This window comes from Saccopteryx bilineata, chromosome 5, assembly GCF_036850765.1.
Source record: "Saccopteryx bilineata isolate mSacBil1 chromosome 5, mSacBil1_pri_phased_curated, whole genome shotgun sequence".
Classification (NCBI taxonomy): Eukaryota; Metazoa; Chordata; class Mammalia; order Chiroptera; family Emballonuridae; genus Saccopteryx; species Saccopteryx bilineata.
Window position 1 is genome coordinate 31,697,119 of NC_089494.1, and position 15,469 is coordinate 31,712,587.

A 15,469-nucleotide genomic window follows, 5' to 3' on the forward strand; every position below is an offset into this window, starting at 1 on the left:
ATTTTATTTTCAGACCTCAGCTCTAGTTAGCAAACTGACAGATGAAAACATAGCGGGTTCCCAGAATATTTATATGTTTATATTTTTCCCAATTCTATACAAATAAACTAAGAGTCATGGGAACAAAGGAGATGGTCAGATGTCTTTTTTCATACAGAAATCTCTTCTACATTATCCCTGGAGGACTATCATTTCACCTCCACTGGAAGAATGCCAGTGATGGAGTTCATATCTTTGAGGGGGCCACCCCTTCCATTATTGGAAAGTTCTTCGCGGTTTTCTAAAAGTCTTCTTTATGTTGCACTTATTTCTTTGTGGTTCACTGACACCCACTGGTCCTAGGTTTGCCTTCCACAAGAGCATGGATGTGAAAGACTTAAGTTTTCAGTTACTTACGGTAACTGGAAGAGCATTAAACAGAGTCAAGAAACCTGATTTGTTGTCCCAGCCTCTCCATTCAACTTCCATGCTACGTTGAATGAAATCAAGTTAACCTCTTTGAGCCTCAGTTTCCTCATTTATAAAATGAGAGCAGTTTTTGCCTATTCTATCTCATAAGGCCAATGTAAGAAGCAAGTTAAATAATAAAAATGAAAAAGCTATGAAAATCATGGGGTGCAATATGTAACATAAGGTGCTACCATTACTAACATGCAAGCCCTTCAAATACATGGTGGAGCAAAAGTAGGCTTACAGTTGTGAGCCCATGAAACACAAGTTTATTCTTGTATTATTATTTATGAAATACTATATTATTTTCCATACAAACTGTTGTAAACCTACTTCTGCCCCAAGGATTTGAAGAAGATGGTATTACCATGGTGTCTGCTGACACGATAGTTTCCAGATTACTTTTTCATGCCAATTGTCATCCTCTAGAAGCTTCTAATTTGTCATTGTCTCTTTTAAGCTTGGTGTTCAGAATAATACCCCAGAGATGGTAAAACCAGCAAAGGAGAAGGGAGTGATTTCTCCCCTGCCTCCTAAACTGAATACAACACAGGAGATCAATTATTTCTGCTTCTCATTGCATTGGTGCTTCTGACAGCCTCTTCAGACTGTCACCATACGTTAAGTTAAGGCCACCTAACACCTCGATGTCTTTTTCACATGAACTACTGTCAAACCAGGTCTACCCTTTCCTGAATTCTTTTAATGTTAGGATGGAATAGCAATGATTTTATAGATATTTCCATTGAATGGATTTCTATTGAATTTCATCTTATTGGTATCAGCTCATTGTCAAGGAATAAAATACTATTCCATTATTCTTCAGCTGCTTCAACTGACTTTTGTGTCTTGAATGAAGCTTTCTGCAACAGGGTGTGATAAGAAGACTTCTGAGAAGTCCCAAAATGTTCAGTAAACAAAAACGCTTCAGGAAAAAGAAATATCTGTAGACCACAGAAGGAAATCTCCCTAATCAAGGTCTCATAAACAACATTCCTGTGGTGAGAAAAAAATGTTTTCATATGATGTTAGTATTAAAATGATTGATCTAGTTAAGTATTTTTAAGATTGACAGATATTTCTGTTTCTAGAGAGTGAGTCAAAAACATAACTGTGGTTTCAGTTTGGAAACATTTTTATATGGTCTAAGCATTTAACATGGATATTTAAAACTAAAATACTTTTTCAATAAAGTAACACCCACAGATTTATATTATCCATTAGGTGAAACAGGAAAGATAAGACAGTTTTCAAAGGAGAGGCCAATTACTGAGTCTGAAAGTATGGATAGAGAGAGTTGAAGGTACTTCAAAAATGCTACATTATCTTTGGCCACTAACTCAGTTGGTTAGAGTGTCATCCCGAAATGCCAAATTTGCAGGTTCCATCCCTTGTCAGGACACAACAGGAAGCAACTAATGAATGCACAGATAATTAGAACAACAAATGAATGCCTCTCTCTCTCTCTCTCTCTTCATCTATCTAAAATCAATCAATAAAAAAGTTGCTACATTATCCTTAACCTTATTCCAAAGGGAATTAGAGAAGCCCAGGTAGAAGGGGGCAAGATGCCCCTCACCTCTAATGGGCAAGGATTAGATAAGAGTCCTTTGAATGCAAGTGACACAAACCCACTGCCAAGTAGATTAAGCAAAAAAGATAATTTATTGACATATGTAGTAACTGAAACGTCCAGAAGTTCGTTTCAGAGATTCTACTACCCGGTATACTCCCAAACGTATATGAAAATGTTAATGACAGCATTGTTTATAGAAACAGGGAGCTTTTGTCAACTCAGAAGCCCTAGCCTACTCAGGTCAATGAGTTATAGGCAGTAAGGTCATTAGAACTTAAAAGCACAGTATTGGGTTAAATACAGTAAAAGGAAAAAAATTAGTGAAGTCTATGATACAATGCCATTTATTTATAGTTAAAACAAACACACAAAATCCTGCCAATATTGTTCTTTGATATGTGTGCACATTTGAAAATGTAAAAATACATTTAAGTAGATGCCTGTAGTGGAAAGAGTATAGGAAAAGGGATGGGAGATGAGAGTGAACAATAATTTTTACAGTAAGAGACATTTTTCTCTGGGATGCTGAGGTCCCAAATTCAAAACCACAAGGTCTCTAGCTTGAGGTCGGGCTCATCCAGCTTGTGCACAGTGTCGCCAGCTTGACCATGGGGTTGTTGGCTTGAGAGTGGTATCATTGACGTGACCCCATGGTCTCGGGCTTGAGCCCAAAGGCCTTTGGCTTGAGCAAGGGGTCACTGGCTCAGCTTGAGCCCCTCCTAGTTGAGACATGTATAAGAAGTAATCAATAAACAACTAAAATGATACAACTGTGAGTTGATGCTTCTCATCTCTCTCACTTTCTGTCTGTTTGTCTCTCTCTTTCTCACTTAATAATAATGATAATAATAATAATAATAAAATGAGAGGCATCTTTCACAGACCATGAGTAATGTATGCTAAGAACTGAGAAGTATGATTAACTCAACTTCCTATACTAATGGTCCAATAATTTTTAAAGAATTATTTCATCGAACAATGTAATTACTAATCAGATGGTCTCTGATTCTCTAGCTTCATTCCCAGTGAGCTCTATTCACATGAAGGGAAGATGATACTAGAAAAAATAAAAAAACAGGTTTGTGTGATGTTTACAGTTAGCGATCTTAAGGAGAAAGATTCACAACATTCCAACAGGACTCTGCTTGCCACTGTGTCCATTACTGTCACCAGGAAACAGGTTATTCTTAACTGGTCAGGCTGGTCATCTGCCTGTGGATGGGAGAGACAAGCCCTGGGATTGCCAGCTCCACTAGGGAGGCTACCACCCCCTACAGCAAAACACCTCTCCCATAATTCAAAATAAAATGTCTTAAGCAGTCTAGATTCAGAGATAACTTTATTCTGACAAAAACATGTTTACTTATCAGGCTGGACTATGTAGAGTACAATCAGGAAATGATTTTTATTTTTCCTTCATTCTGGTGCTTCAAACCTGCTGCCCTGTCAGAGCTCTTTTCCCTGACCTCAGATAATATCTTGGACAAACTGTATGACTTCTCCAGGTGCTTTTCACTTTTGTAACAATTTTATCTCAAGGTATTACACAAGTTCAGTTTTCTCAAACAGCCAAACTTAGTTCTTTTCTCATCTTCACATCTTCCTCCCCTAATTCCTAGTCAGATCTTAATAGTTCCCAGTAACTGGCCGCAAGGAAGTAGGTCACGCACGGTCTTACTCCAGCCACACCTAATCTTGTTGGCTGTTCCTCTCCAGTCCAGGGGTGGAGGAGAAAGGAGAAGTAAAGAAGGTCTTTGTCATTTAGCTGGTGGTGTCCTTTATGAAGCAGATGTTCAAATTTCAGCTGACTCCCTCCTTTCGGAAACTTACGTGTGTTCTTTAGAAAAACCCTTAACCCTTACTGGGGATTTCCAACACTTTCCTGTTCCATCAGTGGACAACATCTTCTCCTGTTGACCACTAACGATTCTCCCTTAGCTCTTGCTCAGACAGACGTCAAAGAGAGACTAGTATTATTCAGGGTCTTTTCAAGATGGTTACAGCTCCCACAGTATCCACTTAGTCTTCATAAAGCATGATCCTTACCTTGCTTGCCGTGGAATTATAGCTTGCTCTCACTATAGCCTCCTCTCTTCTCTTTGCCATGAGCCACATCTCCAGCCAGTCTCGTGCATAGGCAGGAGCAGACTTCATACCCTGTGTTCACAAGCTCCAGGAAACAGAGGCCAAATTCTCTTAAGACCTCACTAAAACATGAGCATGACTGTTTATGTGGCATTATTCATAATAGCTCAAAAGAAGAAACAACCCAACAGTCATCAACAAATGAATGGATAAAGAAACTGTGACATGGCCTGACATATGGTAGTGCAGCAGATAAAGCATCTACCTGGAACACTGAGGTTGCTGGTTCAAAAACCCTGGGCTCACCTGGTAAAGGCACATATGGGAGTTGATGCTGCCCTTACCTCCCCCCCGCCCCTCTCTTCTTTAAGGTGAATAAATAAAATATTTTTTTTAAAAAATAAAGAAAACATGATACATACATACAGTGGAATATTATTCAGCCATAAAAAAGAAGTAAAGTTCTGAAACATGCTACAATATGGATAACCTTTAAACCATTATGTTAGGTGAAAGAAGCCAGACACATCTGACCAGGCAGTGGCACAGTAGATAGAGTGTCAGACTGGGATTCAGAGGACCCAGGTTTGAAACCCTAGGGTCATTGGCTTGATCACAGGCTCATCCAGTTTGAATGTAGGCTCACTAGCTTGAGCATAGGGTCACTGGCTTGAGCATGGCATCATAGACATGACCTCATGATCATTGGCTTGAGCCCAAGGTCACTGGCTTGAACAAGGAATCACTCACTCTGCTGTAGCCCCTCAGTCAAGGCACATATGAGAAAGCAATCAATGAACAACTAAGGAGCCGCAATGAAGAATTGATGCTTCTCATCTCTCTCTCTTCCTGTCTGTCTGTCCCTATCTGTCCCTCTCTCTGGCTCTCTGTTTCTGTCTCTGTCACAAAAATAAAAATAAAAAACCAGACACAGAGCCACATATTGTGTGAATCAATTTAAACAAAAATGGTCAGCATAGGCAAATCCAAAGACACAAAAAGCAGACTAATGATTGGCCAGGAGCCAAAAGAAGGAGAGATGGGAAGTGATGACTCATGAATAGAAATTTCTTATGGAGAGGGTGATAAAAATGTTCTAAAATGAGATAGCTGTGATGGTCATACAACTCTACAGGTACACTAAACACCACTGAATTGTGTATTTTAGAAAGGTGGATTTGATGGTATGTATATTATATCTCAGTAAAGTTGCTATTTAAATAAGTTCTCCAAAAAACTCTTGTTGGAGTGGGTGATGGAAAACAGGTCACAAAAACAGTTTAGGGCACTACCTAGCAAGCTCTGGTGTTGGTCTAACTCCTCTCCATCGAATGTGGAGGTAATTGTTCCCTATTGTGTTCTGTCTTGACATTTCCACATGAGACCACAAGAAAGTCCCATCTAGTAATTCTACCCTGGATTATATTTCCATGTTCTTAGAGTAAGAAAAATGCATATACTAGTGTCCCCACCAAACTTCACATGGGCTATTCACTTTTCAAACTTTTCAGGAGACAGAAATCCCTGCTTACATAGCTGTAGAAACTATCACTGTTTTATTTAAAATCAAGGACAAGTTCACTACTTTGAGATCTCGGAAATAAAGGAATGATAGTCACTAAATATCGTGAAGGAATATATTGCATGAAGCCCTGGTAGCTTAACTTCACACAAAGAAGGGTTTTTTTGTTTTGCTCACCTTATTCCATTATGTAACTCTTTCCACTGTTGATGATTATAAACATTGTTATCAGAGTGTTAAAAGAAATTGTTCTGTTTAACCACAACTTAACTGAGGGGCTACGACTGGTGAGCACTCGGGTTGCGAGGATGAATAACATAGGCGGGCAGGCTCCTTGCCCACACTGAGCTTTCCTTACCTCAAATTCAGTTAAGAGATGTTCTAATGACACTGCCATGCTTATGACAGCAGTTACTGGTGATCAAGACAATCACGGCTCTAGGAGATACCAATAAGTTGCACTATATAATCAGAAGAAGCATCTAAGCTAGTAAAAATATAACACATAGACAGATATGCACACTCCACCACCACCACCATGTAAGCACTCTAGAATTGAATTCCTATAAGATTATGTGTTACGAAACAGATACTTTTGTCACACCCTTTTGACTAAGTGTTAGTGCCATAACATTGTGACGAACACAACGAGAGGAAGAGAAAGGTTCCCCTTCCCAAAATGTTACCACAAAATTCTTGTGTAAAGATTAATAAACCCATTGATTTTTCAAAAGGCCTTTCACAGTTTTGCATTTATAGAAGTAGTTATCCTTTGAGGTTTGGTGTTTCTTTTTTGTTTGTTTTCAAAATTCTAATAGTTACGTTGATATTGAGTGAGGTTATGCGTGTGTGGGGCAGAGATGCCTGGTATATCTCTGTACCTTCCCTCAATTTTACTGTGTATCTAAAACTGCTCTTTAAAAAAAATGTCTTTTTAAAAATTCTAACGGTTACCACATTTCTATTAACCATCATGCAGTGAAGTTTTGTATTTGATTTCTAGTTTGTTTCTCTCCTAAAAGGACATACTTTCCAAACTTCTCCCACTCTCTAATTCCTCCAGGTTTGCATCCAACTGGATCAAACACAGCCAGGGCTTGCCACCTCACTCTACCTAAAATGTGCATTATGCCTTTTCAAGAATAAGTCATCTCCCGGGTTCGATTCTCGGCCAGGGCACACAGGAGAAGCGCCCATTTGCTTCTCCACCCCTCCCCCTCTCCTTCCTCTCTGTCTCTCTCTTCCCCTCCCGCAGCCAAGGCTCCATTGGAGCAAAGATGGCCCGGGCGCTGGGGATGGCTCTGTGGCCTCTGCCTCAGGCACTAGAGTGGCTCTGGTCGCAACATGGCAACGCCCAGGATGGGCAGAGCATCGCCCCCTGGTGGGCAGAGCTTCACCCCTGGTGGGCGTGCTGGGTGGATCCCGGTCGGGCGCATGCGGGAGTCTGTCTGTCTGACTGTCTCTCCCTGTTTCCAGCTTCAGAAAAATGAAAAAAAAAAAAAAAAGAATAAGTCATCTCTTTCTACATACCCATTTCCCTTGTTCTCCCAGCCAACGCTCCTCACAACTCTCGGTCCAAAGAAGTACTTGCAGTGTGTGTGTGTGTGTGTGTGTGTGTGTGTGTGTGTATTCTTCACTTGTCAGTAGTTGTATAGAGGAGGTGAACAAGAAGAGCATCCAGACTTAGAATGGAAGAAAGCCTGTGGAGCATCACATCTAAGTTCCTCGCTTTTCAGATGAAGAAACTGAGGCCTGGTAGCACACACTCGGTGCCCGAGCTGCCAGCACTGCTGGGTCTTCAGGCTGCCCCTCCAGTGCACTCCCTCCACCCCGCCCCCATGAGCTCTTATCGTCCTTCCATCTTTCTCTGTGCCGTTATCCCCTCATCTGTGGAATAAGAATAGTAACAGTTTTGCCTACTTCACATGGCGGTTGTAGGAATTAATGAGCTAACATATGTGAACGTGATTTAAAACTCTTGAAAATGTCAGATGCTATTTTAAATAAAAATCATTTCGATCAAAAAAATAAAGGCATACGATAAAAAAACGGATAATAAAATAATTCACAAATGAGACATACTGTGCGATTGAGTTCTAGCACTTATAATTAAGTTTTCAATTAAATCTAAGTGCCAAATAGGACTGAAGAGAAAATAAAATTGTCTTCTGTGCATAGGGCTAAAGAAATCAGCAGGTGTCTAATGGAAATTAAGATAGCTACATGGGACCTAATGAAAATTAGGTTATGTCGCTTTTAGGGAATTATCCCAGACCCTTTTGTTTCCTTTCCACTATTGACTCATTTTCACAACAACCTAGTCAGTAATGGAGCTTTGAGGTTGTTATCTTAATGGATGTGATTGGATGTTCTCATTCAAAGAGAAAGTGACCATGGTCAATAGAAGGGAGTCCATAGAAAGAGAAATTCTTTGGGCTGACATTTAAACTATACTCAAGTTTTAGAAAACTCTGAGGAAGCAAAAATGGGAATGGGAGAGAAAACAGAGGAGAAGCCCATGCTGTCCTGAAACATTTAACCTACATGTAAACACTAAGAATGAAAAATACGTAAAAAGAACTGAAGTCAAAAAACAGAACTGCAATACTGTGATTACATTAATTTAGGAGTACTGGGGCAACATGCATGACTGGTACTGAACAAGGCTGCTTATTCAAGGAGATATATCAGTAAAGAAATTTCCATTAAGAGGAGAAAGTCCCCAAATAACAAACACTATGCACAGCAACACCCTCCTAAGTACAGCTTTGCCTGTGCACAGTTATTGATTATAGCTAATTCAAATACACCCTCCCCCCCAAAAAAAATCCCTTTGAACCAACAACTAAACTACAGAGGTCACTTCATGAGCAACACAGAGAATGCATGACTCAGCTCTTTCCTTGCCATCCTTCTTTCTGTCAGTAGGAAGATTAAGTGGTGGCAGAACAGCCCTTAAGTAGGATGAAAAGACCAGAGATTAAACACATGCCTCGGCAGGCTAGGCAGATGCTTGGGAAACAGGCACTTAGGAGGGACCAGCCATGTGGGCAGGCATAGTGTCCAGACAGTAGAATAGGTAGCTGGGTGGCAGAACAAGTGGAAGCAACACAGCAATGGAGAATCCTAGGGGAGGTAATATTCAGAGATGTAGGCAGCATGGCCTGGCAGCCAGCCCTGCTGGGAGAATGGCATTCAAGGGCAGACTGACAAGGTCAGGGCAGAACCTCTGCTCCAGAAAAACTGAAGCCTTGACCAAAAGGTAGGGCAGAAAACAGAGATGCAGAAACATAAGACAAAGACCCAGTCACTACACCAGGGGTCAGGATCCTTTTTGGCTGAGAGAGCCATGAACGCCACATATTTTAAAATGTAATTCCGTGAGAGCCATACAACGACTCGTGTACGATATGCATTATCCAATAAAAATTTGCTGTTGTCCTGGAGGACAGCTGTGATTGGCTCCAGCCACCCGCAACCATGAACATGAGCGGTAGGAAATGAATGGATTGTAATACATGAGAATGTTTTATATTTTTAACGTTATTTTTTTTTATTAAAGATTTGTCTGCAAGCCAGATGCAGCCATCAAAAGAGCCACATCTGGCTCGCGAGCCATAGGTTCCAGACCCCTGCACTACACCAAAGATAGGAGATAAAAGTTTGGTACAAGGAACAGGGCAAAAGACTTATTTCTAATAAAGGACAAGATCAGGTCAAGCTGGCCTGCACTAAGAGTCACCCTGATGCTCAATAACCCAAATCTGGCCTCGTTTGTATATTATGTTTGTGGGGGGTATTTTCTGTTCTCCTGAGTGGAAAGAGGTCCTCAAACCTGGGACAGGGCTGAATGAAAACATTAAGATGTTGTTAATGGGACTAGGTACTCTTACAATACCCAGTGTATATCTCTATTGTTGCACTTATTTAAAAACACTTACATAACACTCACTATATTTCATGCATTCTCCTACATATTTCATAAATATTAACCCCTATAACAACTCTGTGAGGTGGGTACAAAGTTGCTCCCCATTTCACAAATAAGAGAACTAGACAGAGAGAAGAACCGTGTCCAAGTTCACACAGATAGGAGGTGTCAGGGCAAGAATTTGAACCCAAACACTCAGGCTCAAAGTCCATGTTTCTAACGATCACTCCACACCATTTGCTACCTTTGACATGACTCATCTGTGTTTCTCTTTCCTCTAAAGCAACCTGATCCCTACCACTCACTAGTGAGCATTCCAGTTTTCATGGTGGGTGGTAGCGGAGCAACCAAAGTATAAAAAAAAAGATAGATTTAACTATACTAAGTTGTTTTATAAAGATTTATTCTGCCAAACTTAGCAAAAATCTGACATAAAGTACTTGGTAAGTAATTATTATTATATGCTTTAACTTGCTGTAACTCTGCTTTATAAATTTTATAAAGTTACTTCCCTACTTTATAAATCACCATTACTATGGAAACGGTGGGCGGTTAGAAAATTTTACTACTAACAGAGATACAAAAGTGGGCGGTAGGTATAAAAAGGTTGACTACCCCTGCTCTAAAGTCTAAGATATGGTCTGTGCTACAGCGAACTTGTGTCATCTTTGCATCTCCAATGCCTAATGCAATGCCTAGTATACCGTAAGCCTCAATAAATGCCTGATGGGTGGCTGAATAAATGAACAGATAATTGTGGACCTGGCATATCAAACACACAAACACCAGAGAACAAGATATTGGATTTGGTGAATGTGATCTGCAAGACTGACAGAAGGCAGCCAGGATCCAAGACAGGGGGTGGTTAGTGGAGCTGCATGGGGGAGGTGTGGGGATATGGCTCATACCAGGAGCTGTGGATCAGTCGCTTAAAAAAGCAGCTGAGGTCAGAAGAGGCTGAGGCATAGGAAATGGTTGTACAATAATCTGCTACCTCTAAATGCCCCACATCCCAGTTGCTATGTGGTACATTAGAGGTTCTGCCCACACCTGAGAGAATATATGGATTTGGTCAACCACAATTTGTGTGTGGAAATGACTATTACCATAGACCATTGTCAGTAGCCTTACAGGATTGGACACAGCAGCCTTTGGGTAAGAGTCAGCTAATAATAAGCACAGCTTGAATTCAATCAGTGAAAGGACAGAGCAATATTAAAAATAAACCTGACGATCTACCTAACTGTATAAAAGCCAGAAAAAGGTTCTTGTGAGAGAAGGCTTGATAAATATTTAAGCATTCAATGGGCTCAATTATGCTTTTGTGCACAGATATGGGTACACATAGGAGTTGCGGTGGGCAGATGGCACACCCACATTATTTCTCACTCTTCTATAATTCCCTCTCCAACCAGAACCATCGAGCTAGACAGTGAGTCAGTAATCATTTGACATCACTTGTCATTTCAAAAGAAGGAGAAAATAAAAGTAGTGAACATTTGTTGAGCACATACTTGGTGCTGGGCTTTATTCTAAGTGCTTATTGAGACCTTATGATATGCCCTGTTTACAGAGGCAAAGAAAGAAGCACAGCTCGATTTGTCCAAGGTCACGTGTTAAATATTGGTAGAAGCAGGGTTCACACTGAAGGCAGTGTGTCTCTAGAGCCTTAGAACCACAACTCCACAGGGATCATCCACTGAATAGAGCAAGTAATAGAATGACTAGAATGTAAAACTGACTTCTAGTAACCACCCCCAATTCACCTCTGTATTCCCATTTGGAGGTTAGACTGTGCTAGATCACCCAGAAAGCTTATCCTCTACATTTAATAGCTGTAGGGAGTATAAGAATCCCAAAGGATTCCATAGAGGTACAGTCTAGTCTTAGGATAGAGCTCTCCCTCATCATTGGTGGGGCAAAAACAGATCCAAAAAACATTTAATCCAAGGTCTGATGATAAATTCTGCTCCATGCTAGGTTAGCACAAGCTACTACTTCAAGCGACTGTTTTGGCAGGCCACTACTAGTACCCCTGAGTTCCCCACCACACTTTCTTCAGACACAACTTATTCAAATTAGAGGATGCCCTTACATGACCAGGAAGCCTTGGCATCACATTTCCACCTTGGCAAGAAACCAGAGAAAGAAGGCCCTCCTCGGCCCATGAGGACCAAGTCCATCCAAAGCAAACAGTTCCCATAACTGTTTACAGTAGAACAGGCTTCTTCCTTTAAACAGGGCAAATGTGGAAAATCACCCAGGCAGACATTGCTTGTTATTCTAGCACTTCTGAAATGCAGGGAGGCCATCCAGACCTATCCAAACGGGGAATGCACTACTTGGGAAACACACACTGAATGCTCTGCTGGAGTCTATAAACATTTAATTGTTTTTGTAAAAGCACATTTTTTTTTCAGACTTACTTAAACAGTGACTATGTTTAATAGCTCCACTTAAATAGCCCCTGCTGACCCAGCTTGCAAATTCTCCCTGCTTTTCAGTGACACCACCCAGAGGAAATTCATAACCTGTCTGAGTTCCTCAGTCCTGGTAACACCAAGGAAAGAACCTTGGTTGAGCGACTTCCCAGTCATCGGCTTCTCCTGATGGATTATTCTCACTCTCTAGTTGTAAACAAAGACTACAGCATTATTACTGAAATACTTTGAGGCAACCAGTAACGTATGCTAAATTTTAAAGAAAATGTTTGCAAGTATTCACAACCAAGTCTGAAATTCAGTGAGCCAAAACAAGACATCTGTGTGATATGCAGGGTAGTTGACAGCTTTTTGGAACACGGGATAATAAGGTCAGTGTAAGGAATATGGCACAGTCTAGTATACGGATGACGTGAATAACTCTACATGGAATTGAACTTTTCTTTCTAGTTTCCCAGCACTTGGACATTTCTTATGCAGGCTTAACTGAGCATTTGCCATGTTAAATTATGAAACGACTGGGCCAACTGAAATAATAGTCTTAAATGTATTGGGAATCGCAAAAACAGTGTGACAATGTCTAATTCTTGTTTATATGGATTATTCTTGAAATAGAAAAGACTAAACGCCTGACCTGTGGTGGCGCAGTGGATAAAGCGTCGACCTGGAAATGCTGAGGTCGCCAGTTCAAAACCCTGGGCTTGCCTGGTCAAGGCACATATGAGAGTTGATGCTTCCAGCTCCTTCCTCCTTCTCTCTCTCTCTCTCTCTCTCTCTCTCTCTCTCTGTCTCTCCCTCTCCTCTCTAAAATGAATAAATAAAAAATTGAAAAAAAACACACACACAAAAAAAAGAAAAGACTATATACAGCACAAAATATGGTAAAAAAAAAAAAAATCACCCACTTAAGTGTCCATGTTCCTACACCAGAAAAAAGAGAGCAGCAATCTTTTTTTTTTTTTTTTTTTTTTTTTTTTTTGAGAGGCAGGGAGGCAGAGACAGACTCCCGCATATACCCCAACTGGGATCCATCTGGCAACCCCCATCTGGGGCTGAGAGAGCAACAATATTCACAGGGGCTTATTAGTTTATGTTTAAAATAAAGCAAGATCCAGGTACCTTAAACAGGTTAATTTGTGATTACCCCAGATTCTGACATCTAGCAATTCAGGAGAAAGGCCTCTGGGATGAAAATGACAGTGGGAACCTCTGGCTTTTTACCGTTAGGTGTGTGTAGTTAGAAGGAGAATGCCCTGTGGCAGTACCCGCCTCTATTTACCCTGAAATGAGAGGCTAGGGGGTGGATGTCAGCACTGCTGTCAGATTGGGTAATGTACTGTCTATGCTACCAGCAGTTACACGTGCCTCGAGAAAACTCTCCCTCTCCCCACAGGTCAGCCTTTGTCTTCCTAATCCAGGGAATCAGGGGCCCAGCAAGCTCTGCTTGTATCAATCTGGGAAATAAACAGCACCAACTTCAGGCACTCGGGGGAAGGGGGTGTCGACAGCGGTAAAAACACAGATATGTACACCTTTGTATGTATCTTCTAAATAAGGATCATGAGACATGTAAAAAATGTCTTCTACTCAGCTGTTGCTGCTTCTATGCTTTTTTAAAGTAGAGAAGATTAATTGTAAAGAGCTTTTGCTATTTTTTTAAAGGAATTTTTAGTTTTGAGCAAAGGGGAAAAATGAAGAAAGCATTTTATAGTTAATGCTACATTGTTTACAATTAAAAACAATTTGGGAGCACATGCAGTAATATTCTAATGTTCTTATTTTTTAATTAAATGCCTCATATTCTTCTTCATTCACTATAATTTTATAGTCTCACTTGCAAAGCACTATAATGATCATTCTATTCGTTACATGGTTATTTTCAGCTGCATAAATGATTCTTTTAGACATTGTTGAACACTGATCACATGTATGTATAGACTCCAGCTTTCTCATTTTGGCTAGGTTGACTATATCTACCACATCAAACCAAAGTCACATATTTCAGTTTGAGTTAGTTGTGTTTGTTTTCTATTTATTTATAAACCCTGCCTCCTTCTTCTAGAAAGGGTTTGAAGCTGCTGTTAGTCACACCAGTCCTTAGGAGTCCAATAGTGGGTCAAAACCAGTATTTCTGGTTCCTTCCTGCCTGGGGAACCTCACAAGGGTTGATTCACGGCAATCAGGGACCTGTGCAGACTGGCTCAGGTAACTGCCAGTAGAACTAGCCATTCTAGCTTGCTTCATGGGCGAGTGGAGCCAGCCAAAGTGGAAGAGTAGAGGCTCTATAGAGGTCATGTCTTTCTTATCAGTAGAGAATTGACAACCACCACTACTAATACCCTTTGCTCTATGATAAAAAAAAAAAAATACATACCCAACTTCAAAGCAGTTGCTCAAAGATATTATGTCCTCGACTCTGTCAACTGTCAACATGGTCAACATCCTTCTGCCAACTCACAGGGTACACACATGTGTGCCTGTCATCAGTGCACTTTCTTCTCATACAGACAGCTTTCCAAATCCTGTTTCCCATTCATATATTTTTAGTGTTTATTAGAAGCCAGAGATTTTCCAGGGAATCCCTGCTAAATAGCTGGGCGAACCATCAATGTTTTTATAGCCCAGAGACACAGTGTTCCTTCTGGTCTATGAACTTGTCACCCTTCATTTAACTCTGGACAGTTCTTAGATAAGAGCTTTCAGAGGGGGCGGGGGTAGAATCTAATTCCACACAAACTAGGGTTGACCCAAGTGGCAATTTTCTCTCCTGCGTAAAATTAAATTAAACACTAGTTGAAACATGACCCTTCGGTCCTGACATAGTTTAATTTTTTGAAAATCCACCAATGCTCACTAAAGGATTAAAATAGAAAATGTACCTTGATTCATTCTTAAAGTTTCTCATGGTTTGAAATTAGAAGCTGCTCTTGACTTCCCTTCAAACCTATTGTGAAGTCTTGCGGTGCAGAGTAACCCGAGAACAGCTCCTCAATCGTCTGCTGAAGCCCAGCAGTGTTTCAGCTCAAAGTCCTCCCTGACAGTCCTCCAGCCCTCCTTCTGCAGCCAGTGGTTCTTCCTGAGGTTCAGCAGGAACCTGACAGAAAGGAAATGTGGCGGCGGCAGCCTACTTCCCATGCTGTCCAGGACTTTCACTCAGTCTTCCCTTTCTTCCTCCATTCTTTCATCCACCAACTGCCCGCAAGCCTTTTTCCAACACCAGGGCGGTTTCCGGGATTCCAGGGAAAACGTTTCATCTCAAAAGAACCCCAGACCTAGCATAACACCTGGCACCTAGTGATATCAATAGATGTTATATGAATTAAAGAATTCATGAATGAATGATTCTCCTTCTTTGAAACATCCCCCTTTTATCTCCATATCTCTAAATACTCCTTCTTTAACTCTAAATAACTCCAGCTATGATTACATGCTAACTATAATGGCATTTTTTATTTATTTTATTT

At 40.7% G+C, this 15,469-nt stretch overlaps 1 long non-coding RNA gene across 1 annotated transcript in view; it reads right to left on the reverse strand.

Annotated features, from left to right (window-relative positions):
* Window positions 1-14,496, reverse strand: part of LOC136306407 (uncharacterized) — a 30,951-nt gene extending 16,455 nt beyond the window's left edge. The window contains exon 1 of the long non-coding RNA XR_010725649.1: window positions 14,380-14,496. This is a non-coding gene — a long non-coding RNA (uncharacterized lncRNA). The remainder of the gene's footprint in view (window positions 1-14,379) is intronic.
* Window positions 14,497-15,469: the final 973 nt, after the last annotated feature.